We start from the raw sequence: 14,079 nt of genomic DNA on the forward strand, positions 1-14,079 counted from the left end.
AAACTTAATTCCAAATTTTCGTTCAAATCGACCCATTCTGTAAAAATCGCGAGGTTTTGTTCTATTTTAAGTTTCATTACTTGGACTAAATCCATTTAACCATTATCGTCGAAATGGTTTATTTACTTGTAGTGGTTACGACGCTAAGTTTCGGGCAATCTGAATTCATTTGCCGGCCATAATTATTAGGATAGCTGGGATATGAACTCGGATTGTCTTATCACTAGTCTGGTGTCGTAACTACTAGATCATTTGGGAGAGAATGTGACCATTTAATATACTAACGTGTAATCGAGAAACATTGCATTCAACTTCATATTATATTTAATTTATAAAATACTTTGAAAACTCCTGATACAAGAATAAAAAACCGCCAAACTCCGTAAAAATGAGTGGCGCATACAATATTCCAGCCACAAAAGAGCTGATATGAATATTACGTGGCGCGAAAACGTATTTTTCTATGGCCGTGCTAAAACAGCCACTTTCAGGCACGCATTTCGTTTCCGAAAGTTGCACTTTTCCGCACAGCGTGCGTGAAAGTAAATTTTCCCGCACGGCGTGCGGGAAAGTAAAATACCTTGTAATATCGCATTATAATATATTATAATACATGCAATAAACTAATATTTAGATATTATTTACTAATTTATTTCAAATTTATCTTCAGTATATATTCTAAGCTTTTTTAAAGAATTTTTTCTACGAACGTGCAAAAATGTCTACTTTCGCGCACGCATTTTAGTTTAGAAAGCTTTACTTTTCCGCACGCGTGTTACTTTTCCGCACGCCTGTTAATTTAGATATGTTAATATGGCCTTAAAGTAATTATAATACATGCAATAAACTAATACATATTTAGATATTATTTACTAATTTATTTCAAATATATCTTATTGTGTTCTTGTTTTAATGAAATTAGCGCGATAGTTCGATCAAATAAAGTTCTTCTTCTTCTTCTTTAGTTTATTGGCCTCTACCTACTTGGGTATTTGGCCAGCTCATCGTCGCGGAATAAGGGAAAAATCTCTTATTCACTTACAATTTGGAGTTAGTATATTGTAAAATTTTATTATTCTTCTTCTTCTTCTTCTTCTTCTTTAGTTAACTGGCAATTTTGGTTGGTGTGGGAAAAACATGACAAGATAAAAAAAAATTCACGCTGGGGGTAACTGTCTATCAATAAATAATCTTCTTTTTCTTCTTTGATTTAGTAGAAATTTTGAGTTGGCATGGGACAAATACAACTAAACTTTTTTCAACGACATTAAACTTTTTTCTCTCAGGGGCAACTGCCGACTACTACACAATCTTATTCTTCTACTTCTTCTTTAGTTTACTGGCAATTTTGAGTTGGCATGAGACAAATACAACAAAGACACAAACTTTTTGCTTTTAGGGGCAACTGCCGACCATTACACAATCTTATTCTTCTACTTATTTTTTGAGTTCACTGGCAATTTTGAGTTGGCATGGGACAAATACAACAAGACACAAACTTTTTGCTCTCAGGGGCAACTGCTGACCATTACACAATCTTATTCTTCTACTTTTTTTGAGTTTACTGGCAATTTTGAGTTGGCATGGGACAAATACAACAAAGACACAAACTTTTTTCTATCAGGGGTAACTGCCGACCATAACACAATCTTATTCTTCTATGTCTTTTTTAGTTTACAGGCATTTTTGAATTGGCATGGGATAAATACAACAAAGTCACAAACTTCTCTTATACAGGGGCAACACCTGACCATTACACAATCCCATGTTTTTGCCACATATAGGTATAGTGAAAAATCCAGATGATTACAGAATGTTTATAAAGAAACAAAATATTATATTATTAGTTTACTTAAATCTGAATTATATTTTCGCGTGTACTTTTGACATATTTTTCAAATTATTTTTTATTATATATATTTATATTCATTTATTTTATCAATTTATTTCCAATATTTTACTTTCCTCATAATTTAATTTTGTGTATATTTAAAAAATGTATTAAAAGTTTAATAAGAACCAACTGAGGTTTATAAAGAAGGGTTGTAAGGGATATGGGTGTTGGGTACCCATTTTTAGCTAATTCAGTATATAAATCAAAATTTTGCACAGTGTTAATGGGGCATTCAAGAATCACATGTTGTAAATCTGCTAATTGACCACATTCACAATAAGGATGTTCTATTATCCCCATTTTGAATAGGTGATTTGGAACTAAACAGTGACCTGTACGCATTCGGATAATAGTTGTTATATGTCTTCTATCTATGTAAGGGACATTGAGATACCAAGGACTATTTGTGAAAACTGGTTGTAGCGGTTGATACCAAATACCTTTATATATAAAAGATTCCTTCCACTCTTTTTTAAATTTATCCCAGTACATTTTTTAAAAAAAGGAAAATAGTCATCTTTCTCCACTTTATGTTTACTGGACAATTGAGACAACGACCTACATTAGCAAGTGAATCAGCTTTAATATTCCCTAATACCCCGGAATGCCCTGGGATCCATGCAATGATAATATCTAAATTAATATTTTTTGCTTCTAATATAAGTCTTTTTGTCATTCCTGAACAACCATTTACTACCTTTAAAGTTTTATTATTAATTTTCTGGATAGCACTTTGAGAGTCTGTAAATATGATAGCTTTGTTAATATTTTTTTCTATGCAAATTGATACTGCTTTATTTATTGCGATTATTTCAGCATTGCAAATTTGAGTATGGCTGAATAACTTGGCGGAAAAATTATACTCTAAAGATGGGATATGTACACCCATACCTGAAGTATTTAATATGGGATCCACTGAACCATCAGTGTAAATCGATGTATATGTATGATATTTTTCACAAAATTCATTATAAAACTTTTGTTGACTTTAAATCTCTGTTTTGGTAACTTTAGATGATATAATATTGACTGGTTCTACAAGATATTTTAATTCTATTTCATAAATAGGATTTATTTCTGATTGTTTAATATTTATAATTTCATTTTGGGAATTAATGTTTGCTTCTATTAAATATGGATATTGTCTATATTTCCAATAGCCAATATTTGATTTACAATAATTTGTAATATTATTAATTATTTCCTCTAATCGATTACCCTTTAGTTCTTTAATTTTAAGAAACATTTTCATAGAAAGAATTTTTCTTCTATATTCTAGAGACATTTCACCACATTCAGATAATAATGCATTTGTGGGAGTTGAACGCATACAACCAGTAACAATTCTTAAAGCTTGAAATTGTATGGAATCCAATTTTTTTAAAACCGTTTTGTTTCCAGGTGTTAAGATACTACCAGCATAGTCTAGATGTGATCTCACTAAACCTTTATAAATGGTTATTAGGGTCTTAGGATCCGATCCCCACCAGGTTCCACATAATGCTCTCATTATATTAAGCCCCTTCCCTGATTTATTGCAAGTATTCTGAATGAACTCTGACCAGTTTAAAGACCCAGTCAAATTAGCCCCTAAGTATTTAACTGATTCCGACCAGTGAATTATATTATTATTATATATAATATGAGGAATATATTTGTAACTTTTCATTTTTCTGAACAATACAGCTGATGATTTGTTAATAGAAATTTGTAAATTATGCTGTTACCCAAGCATGAATATTTTTTAAATTTCATTTATCTCTGTTATTAGTTTAATTGGATCTTCACCTACTATTGTCATAACTATATTATCTGCATATTGAATTAATTGAGCCCTGCCTAATGGAATTTGGTGAATATTTTTAGTATAGATGTTAAATAATGTGGGGCTTAGTGGGGATTCCTGCGCTAAATCTAAATTGGATACCTTTGGGCTAATTATATTATTCTTACAATCTTTAATAAAAATTTCCCTATTATTTTAAAATGCAAAAATAAGATTTACTAAATCGATCGGAATATTCATCTCTATTAGTTTTTCATACATCAAATATATATTAACATTATCATAAGCTGCTTTGATATCCAAAAATACTGTAATTAACTTTTTATTGTCACTAAAGGCTTCCAGTACTTTATGTGTTAAGATATGTACTGCCTCCATACTTCCTTTTCCTCTTCTAAAACCTATCTGTAATTTAGGCAGTAATCTATTGCCTTCTATCAACCACTCTAACCCATTTTTTATTAGATTTTCTATTATTTTCCCACACAAGATGACAATGCAATAGGTCTATAATTCTCCTACATTCCTATATTTTTCAGTGGTTTTAATATAGGTATTATTAATATTTGTTTCCACTGATCTGGAATAGTCGCTGTTAATAAAAGTTTATTATAAAATTTTAAAAGTAATGACAAAGCAATATTAGGAAGATTTTTAAGCATTGAGTAGGAAATTTTATCTAAAGCAGAGGCTTTATCCTTTTTTATGTTTAAAATGTTTTGTATCTCTGCCATAGAGAATGGTTCAGTAATTACTGTTGAAGGGAGAATATTAAAGCTGGGATCTATATTAGTGATTGACATATTATTTAATATTTGTAATGCTACAGTTGGATTTGGTAATTTAGTTGTATTACTAGAATTTTGATTATTTTTAAATTTTTTAACGGTTTTCCAAACTTTACTAGTAGGAGTATCCCTGTTAATAGAAGAGCAGAATTCTCTAAAACTACCCTTTTTCTTGCGTTTACAATTTTTTTTGACATATGCTTTTATTTTTTTATACTCTATATAATTCTCTATGGTTGAATTACTTTGATAATTCTTGATAGCATTCCTTCTTAAGCATATTAATTCATCACACTCTGCATCCCACCAGGGATTACTTTTTGTAGTGGATGTTCTAGTTTTATAAAAAGGAATAGTTTTAGAAGCCGCATCATTAATAATATTAATAAAATCTTTATAATCTACCTCATCTCTGCAATTACTTCCTAATGAGTTTTCTATATACTGATAATATTGACCCCAGTTAGCCCTTTTATAATTTCTTTCATTAGAAATTTTTAGTTGGCTAACATTATTTAAATTTTGTTGATTTATATTAATTTTGCAAATCGTTGGAAAATGATCGCTACCTTCAGTATCCTCATATACTTCCCATACACTATTCATAGCCAATACAGCATACGAAATGGTCAGATCCACTGCGGATGGATTTTGACCTGGTTGGCCCAATCTTGTAGGTGTACCATCATTAAGCACTACTAAATTTTCCTCTTCAATAATTTTCATTAAAATTTTACCATTTATATCAGAATGATTACCTCCCCACAGTGGATGATGACCATTCAGATCTCCCGTGATTATGAATGGATGGTGAAGAGAATATAGTACATCTTTAAAACCATTTTCCTGTATCTTAATGCCAGATGGGTTATATACATTCAGAATTTGTATATCATATTCTTCTAAGAGAATAACTATGGCTTGAAAATTTTTATGGGATCTTTAATTATCTATGTTAATTCTGCTATGTATAATTTTTGATTTTATTAAAGTTGCAATCCCCCCATAATTATCATTACGATCATCTCTATGTATTATGTAGTTACTAATGGTAAAATAAAAATCTGGTTTGAGCCAAGTTTCATTTAATATAATTATGTCCGGGTAAATTTCTTTGATAAAAATTAACAAGCTATCTCTATTACTATTAACACTGTGCAAATTCCATTGTAAAATTGATAATTTACAATTACTAATATTCTGAGTCATCGCCATCATTTATTTTATTTGAAGTATTTAAATTTGTAACATTATTTAGCCGGGTCATAAAATTTAAAACATGAGATCTATCAGAATCTTCTAGCTTTCTTGCTAGATTTATTATGCCGTCTAACATATTCGAGTGGTCCCTATCAATCCGATATGAGTCCAGTCGCTGAAAAGTCATTCCCCTACTAGATCCTTCTATAGAATCAGAAACGTGATATGTATTATTTGTACTTGTTCCTATTATTGGGATGTATTATATAATCTGCCATTTGGACTTATTAAACATTCTTGATAGGATTTTTTTATCATATGTTTGTTTTATATCTGTATTTTTTCTTTTTTTATTATTACTTACTGCCTCCCTGTATGTACTTTTCTTACGGCTCTCGTCAATGTTATGTATGCTCCTTCTCTGATTAATAGCTACCTCATTATCTTCAGATCTAATATTTTTTAATGCAGGAAAATCCTGTTTGTATTTTACAAATTCTTGGTTTTTATTTATTTTTGGAAAGAATTCTGATGCTTCATAGAATGATAAATTATCTAGTGACATATATTCCCTTATATGTTTTTGTCTTTTATACTCTAGACAGCTCCTGTTTGTGCTATTATGCTCATTACTATCACAATGTATACATTTAGTGAAACAAATTATGGACCCCCTCTCATGTTCTGAAGAACCGCAATTTAAGCATTTACTTTTGTAACTTTTACATATTTTTTTAACGTGACCAAAATTTAAACAATTGTAACATTGAACTACTGGTAATATATAAGGAAGAACCCTATGTTCTATGCCACAAATATATACATTTTTCGGTAATGTAGTTCCCGAGAAAGTGATACTTATGGTACCTGTAGGTATATATTCAGCCTCTATATTTTTATTAGTGATCGCATTATTTTCTAATGAACTTTCTTGATTAGTTGTAGTGATTCTATTAGGGTTCTTTTTTTTGTACTTAATCTCCTAGCTTCAATAATTTTACAATTATCAATTTTCGTCTCACAATATTTGACAATCATTTCATCTGTAAAACTCTTATCAGTAAATCTTACTACCCCCTTACAGGTAACATTTTTATATGGAATAGACAAGTCAAAACCCTTCTTTATAACCGCTTCATTCTTTAAAAATTTATTGGCTTCTGAACTAGTTATAAATTCAACACTAATTCGATTCTTACCTTTTTTGTTAATTTTTTTAATAGAATTTAATTGAAGATCAAAAATTTCGCGTGCAATAGCCAAGTAATTATAATTTCCTATATTTTTATTATAGTCGGAGAGATAGAAGCGGATTTTGTGCGTGATAAGTAATATGGAAAAACTATACGGGGATATGTTAAATTAGTTGTGTACATGACTTTCACCAACGGCCGGAAACCAGAGTTGGGGCCGAGGGTAGTTATAAGGGGTCAAAGTCGCGGATTTTATTATTTTTTTATTTCGCCCATGATCGAGATAGTGCACCAAAATTTGGGAATAAGTAAGTCATGACGTAACTAAGTAAAATCTCTAGGGGCGGAACGCTGCGTGGCCTACAAAGGGGTGGGGGTAGGGGTGAATATAAAAAATATAAAGGGTTTTTTGCGACGTTCGTGATTGAGATAGTGGACCAAAATTTGGTAATAAGTAGATCATGACATTACAAAGTAAAATCCCCAGAGCCGGAAACCAGAGTTGGGGATGAAGGTAATTATAAGGGGTCAAAGTCGACGTTTTTATTATTTTTTTTTGTGACACTCATGATCGAGAGAGTGAACCAAAATTTGGGAATAAGTAGGTCATGACGTAACTAAGTAAAATCTCCAGGGGTGGCACGCTGCGTGGCCGACAAAGGGGTGGGGCAGGGGTGAATACAAAAAATATAAGGGGTTTTTTTGCGACGTTCGTGATTGAGAGAGAGCACCAAAATTTGGGAATAAGTAGACCATGACATAACTAAGTAAAATCCTCATAGCCGGAAACCAGAGTTGGGCTTGAGGGTAGTTATAAGGGGTCAAAATCGCCGTTTTTATTATTTTTTTTTGTGACGCTCATGATCGAGATAGTGCATCAAAATTTGGGAATAAGTAGATCATGAGGTAAATAAGTACAATCTCCAGGGGTGGAACGCTGCGTGGCCGATAAAGGGTTGGGGGTAGGTGTGAATATAAAAAATATAAGGGGTTTTATGCGACGTGCTAGATTGAGATAGTGCACCAAAATTTGGGAATAAGTAGACCATGACTTAGCTAAGTAAAATCCCCAGAGCCGGAAACCAGAGTTGGGGATGAGGCTAGTTTTAAGGGGTCAAATTCGCAGTGTGTATTATTTTTTTTGTGACCCGGCACAATATTTGTCCCCCACGCAGCGTTCCGCCCCTGGAGATTTTACTTATTAATGTCATGATCTACTTATTCCCAAATTTTGGTGCACTATCCCGATCACGGACGGCAAAAGAAACCCCATATATTTTTAGACTCACCCCTGCCTACCACCCCTTCGTACCCCAAGCAGCGTTCCGCCCCTGAAGATTTTACTTTGTTACGTCATAACCTACTTACTTCCAAATTTTGCTGCACTATCTCCATCATGAGCGCCACAACAAAAAAATAATAATAACCGCGACTTTTACCCCATATAACTACCCTCTTCCGCCACTCTGGTTTCTGCCTCTGGGGATATTACTTAGTTATGTCATGGTCTACTTATTCCCAAAGTTTGGTGCACTCTCTCAATCACGAACGTCGCAAAAAAACCCCTTATATTTTTTGTATTCACCCCTGCCCCACCCCTTTGTCGGCCACGCAGCGTGCCACCCCTGGAGATTTTACTTAGTTACGTCATGACCTACTTATTCCCAAATTTTGGTTCACTCTCTCGATCATGAGCGTCACAAAAAAAATAATAAAAACGTCGACTTTGACCCCTTATAATTACCCTCATCCCCAACTCTGGTTTCCGGCTCTGGGTATTTTACTTAGTAATGTCATTATCTACTTATTACCAAATTTTGGTCCACTATCTCAATCACGAACGTCGCAAAAAACCCTTTATATTTTCTATATTCACCCCTACTCCCACCCCTTTTTCGACCACGCAGCGTTCCGCCCCTAGAGATTTTACTTAGTTACGCCATGACCTACTTATTCCCAAATTTTGGTGCACTATCTCGATCATGGGCGTCAAAAAAAAAATAATAAAATCCGCGACTTTGACCCCTTATAACTACCCTCGGCCCCAACTCTGGTTTCCGGCCGTTGGTGAAAGTCATGTACACAACTAATTCAACATATCCCCGTATAGTTTTTCCATATTACTTATCACGCACAAAATCGGCTCCCAGCTCTTAGACTATTAGTATTGCTCGAAATGTACACTTCATACGGACCTTTATCTTTATAACTATATTCAGAAACCTTTTGTAAAGGTTTTCTTAATGATTTTTCGGTATTTATATCACAACTGGAGGATAAATTTTCAGATTCCATCTTTTTATCTTGATTATTAGATATTTTTTTAATCTGATGTTCAAGTTTGTCTAACGGGGGAGGTCCCCCGCTAGTTTCTGCCATAATATAAACCCCCTTAAACCCCTTGTTTAGTAGAAACTTTTACTTTTACGTACTCCAAATTCAATTGAATAATCTATAATTTATTAAAAAGAAAGAATAATTTAAATTTAGGATGTATTAGTACTTAATTTTCCGTTTATACACTCTGTAATCACTTAACCTTTCACCTACCTTTTTTTTTCCTTTCTCTGCTAGATGGACGTTGCACAACTCCAAAACTGACCTCCAAATAACTTCAGAAGTGTTAATATTACTGAAAAAGTATAATAACTTTCTTCCGATAATGAAAATTTGGCAGTTCGATTTGAATTTTTTTGACCATCAAATAAAGTTATTTTGACATAATATTTAAAAGTCAGATCAGTAGACAATTACAATGGTTTTGAATCGTCGTCATGGAAACCAACATCGTCGTCATGGTAACCCATTATATTGAAAGTTTGGTGTTGACAACCTTGTCAAAGAATTTATTTGTCTATTTTCACTTCTAAATAAAAATTGATATAACTCTATTTTTTGTTTTAATTTTTACAATGGGAAATAAGCCACAATATTATTAAAAAATGATTTTTTATTAACGTTTCGACGCCCAAATCGGGTGCCGTTGTCAAAATACAAAATACTACTAATACAAACAAAAATGTTGTTGCTTAGTAAAAAAATTCTTCTAATAATTTATTTAATTTGACTCATTTATATCGGCAATTCAGATACATAAGATACATTTTAAAGTAGAAGACTTTAAAATGATATTGCCAATATTTATGAGTTGCGTTCCTGGGACGACTTTACTGAAAGATAGTTCATTCGATTACATGAAATCAACCCCAACTCAAGAATATCCGTCACAAAAAAATTCATAGCATGTGATCTGTCTTTAAAAGACAACCACATGCAACGGTGACATTAAAATTCTCGCGTTAGAGATCTCATAGTAAATCACGAGGGAAAACCAGGAAAAACCTCGTGATACTATCCCGACATCGTTAAGTATTTGGTCTTACATTTAATGTACTCTCAAAACTAATACCAAATTCTGACTTTACTATAATTTTGTTTAAATTATAAATAATATCAATAATACATGGATATATAAGTAATACTAAAATATAAAATATGTACTAACTCGACTATTGACTTACTAATTGTGGTATTTTCTTTCTATTGACTTCCTCTTTCAGTATGGGTATCCACATCCTACTGCATTCCACCGAGGAATTTGCGACACAATTGGTTTCGTTTAGCATAATTCGAGCAGCTTCTTTGATTTTTCTCTTTTTACTATCTGTTTCTTTCCTTTTTATTAATCTATTTTTTGTGGCCTTTTTTCCAAACGTACGGCCCTAGAAAAAATATTGTTCCTAACTCATGCGGAAAGTGTCTTCCTCGCACTCGACTGCTTGCCCGAACACCGCTATCGCGTCGTTCGGGTCAACGGCAGTCTCGTGCGTGAAAGTATCACTTTCCGCACTAGTTAGGAAATAGTATATTGTGCAACAAGTGCAGAAAGGTACTAATTTCTCACGAGTTTGAAAAGTTGCGGTACGAGCGCAAGCGAGTGCCGCAATTCAAACGAGTGAGAAATTACCTTTCTGCACGTGTTTCACACTATACTTTTTCTACAAGCACAGTTTTTCCTAAAAATAAAAATCACAATTTCCAAACGACGATTAATTATAATAGGTACCTATGTGATAAATTTTAAACTGTATTTAATTAATGCCTACTAATCAATTTAAATTCCTTATACCTAAATAAATTGCACAGAAATCAGTTAAAAAATTAATGCACTGCCTTAATTTGTTTAAATTTAAACAATTATTACACATTATTGACATTATATTTATGCAGTCACGGATTTACACAAAACCTACTTCATTCGACGTCTCTTGCACAGGTTGCTAAATCCTTATTGGTTATTTGATAATTATAAAATGTTTAATAAGAATAAAATTGTAAAATAAAACAGTTGTAACATCCATAATTTAGTTTCTATGCTATAGTTAAATATAATAATTGTCTTATAGGTTATATATTTGTCTAAAGTTTAACCACGGATGTAAACAGAATATAACGTTACTCAGAATGTGGTAGTCCACGGATGTAAACAGAATATAACGTTACTCAGAATGAGGTAGTCAACTGTGCAGAAAAGAACTTTGCGGCACAGAAACGTCACTTTGCGGCACAGAAACGTCACTTTTCTGCACACTAATGTCAAATATCTTATACTGTGAGAAAATATCAAGTTTGCTAACATAAAACCGTGCAGAAAAGTGCACTTTGAATAGTGGTTGTAGAAAAATAACTATTTCAGTTTGATGGAAAATAAAATTCTAGTTTTAACTTTGAGTAACTTTGATACAGTTTTCATTTTGAGGGTCTTTTGTGGCGTGTTTTACTTCAAATTTAGCAAATATTATGGAAAAAATTTTTCAAAATAAAACTATAATTTTATTTTCCATCAAAATGGAAATACATTTTCGCGCCACGTAATATTCATATCAGCTCTTTTGTAGCTGGAATATTGTATGCGCCACTCATTTTTACGGCATTAGCAGTTTTTTATTCTTATAAATTATACAAAGATATTTGTTATTACGGCTATTTTTGGGGAATAAACTTCGTTTTAATAAACCCGTCGAGTTAATATTAGTTCTTATCCTCAACTACAGCCCTTTAAGAAATAGTGACATTGAACCGATGAAACTTAGAGATCATATAAATAATACATAAGTAAGTATGCAAATAACTTGTGAAGTGGTAACGATTAATTTCATTTACGGCCGGTTTTACAAAGTAAAGTTAACTTGTGGTTAAGAGATAATCAGAGGTTCCCCCATTATAATATATGAGGGTGACCTCTGGTTATCTCTTAACTTGACTTTGTGAAAACGGCCGTTAGGATGCTAATCAGGGGTGATGTTTATGATGTTTATGATGTTTGATCTTTTTACCAAAAAAAAAAGGATAAACTTTATTTGGAGCATAACTTGCTTATTTTTGTCGCTAGAAATTAAAAAAAATAAGCTTTTTTTAAAAAGTTGTGATAGTTTTCCCCTAAAGGTACTTAATTTGTTGGTTGTTTCAAGTTGAAATATTGGATTTGGAATTTGACGAATCATATCCTACTTTTCATTAGCTTCAACTCTGCCTCTACTTGATCTAGAGACTTTATACATAAACCATTTTTTTTTACTTTGTATATGCTATATTTTTACTAAGGATATATTTGTCGATAAAATACTTACTTTATCAGTTATTTGCGAAAAACCGTCCAAAAAGATGTTTTTTTTTTGTTGAAAAATGAACATATTCACTCGTAAATAACTCGAAAAGCATTGACTTAGTGAAAAAACTCTATTGTTTAGTCAGTACATTTGCGGACTTATTTTGAACGTATATTTTTTCACCCCCGAGAAGGGGTAGTACTCACGTCTAGGGCAAAAGCGTACATCAGAACAATATCATTTTTTTTTCTTTGACATGTTCGCTATACGTATGTCAAATTTCATGTCAATCCAAGCGGTTCTTTAAAATCCGGAGGTTTTGCAATATTTTACCGTGAGGGAATGGATTAAAAGGACGTACACACAAATATTAATTTGTTTGTGCTAATTCAGATAACTTTTTTTCTAAAGTTAATTTCTTTTTATCTAGAAGAATGCTAATTACATGATGCTAATTAAAGGATGCAATTAAAACAGTTTTTAATTCCAAACAACTTTTGATAATATTAATTTTCGATATGGTGAAATAAACGCCTCGTCAAAAATTAGGGATATAGAAAATTGTGCCTGTTTTCATAGTTGATTTTTTCGTGAAAAGATTAACGGAATTCGCTAACTTTTTTTTTATTTTAGATTATTCTTTAGTATTTACACCGTTGTGCAAAGGTTTACTCAAACTTCTTTTTTGTACTTATACCGGGTAAAAGAAAATAAATGTTTTTCTTATGTTAAGTTTGAGACACCCTGTACGGAGGTACAAATGTGAGTATACGTCAGAATAATATGGTAGTCTTATGTTTTGTGAACATTTTGTTTTTTGAATGTCCCTGATATCTTTAGAAACAAAGAAAATAGATGGTTTTGTAGTTTAACATGTGTTTCAACCGAAACAAAAGTTTGAGACACCTTGTAGGGACGAAAAGGCACAAACTTGACTACATGTCGATATAATGTTGTAGAATCATATTTTTTAAATTTTTTATTTTTTCAATTTCTCTGATATTATTAATAACAAAGAAAATAGACAGTTTTACTCTTTAACGTGTTTAACTGGGGTATGCCAATCTCGGCTCACTATAATCCATCAGTCCTTTTTGATACCCCAGGTACATTTAAAAAACCCCCCAGGTCGACTCGAAGATTAACAGGTAGGTATTAGTAGGTATAATAATAATTTTATGTTGTAATTATAGATTGGGGAAAATTTCTTATTAGATAGAAAAACATTCTAACCTGAATACCCCTTCCTTCAATATTGTACAGAAATTTTGGGTCTTTGTGAATTTAAGGAACAGTTTCTCTTGGTTGGAAATGTTGGCCGGGGAATCGATTTCGCTACTGATACATAGGATAAAGCCTGGTTAGATGTTTGAGACATATTGACTGTTTGGGTATCTGTTACGCCACTGCTCATGTAGTCAAAAACAATTATGTATTTCTAGTTGAAAGTACACTGTTTTTGCACTATGTTTTACAAAGCACGACAAAATACAGACCGATGTTACTTGCTCGACACCTCGTAGCGGAATCAATTTATCTTTCAATTAACTACTATTTCAGTATTCAGACAAAATCTATAAATATATATAAAAGAAAGTCGAGTTATGTT

General features: G+C 32.2%; 1 protein-coding gene across 4 annotated transcripts in view; it reads left to right on the forward strand.

Moving 5' to 3' along the window:
- The window catches only part of LOC114333699 (A disintegrin and metalloproteinase with thrombospondin motifs 16), a 764,845-nt gene that overhangs the window by 166,643 nt on the left and 584,123 nt on the right, over positions 1-14,079 (forward strand). The window lies entirely within an intron of this gene.

Source organism: Diabrotica virgifera, chromosome 5, assembly GCF_917563875.1.
Source record: "Diabrotica virgifera virgifera chromosome 5, PGI_DIABVI_V3a".
Taxonomy (NCBI): Eukaryota; Metazoa; Arthropoda; class Insecta; order Coleoptera; family Chrysomelidae; genus Diabrotica; species Diabrotica virgifera.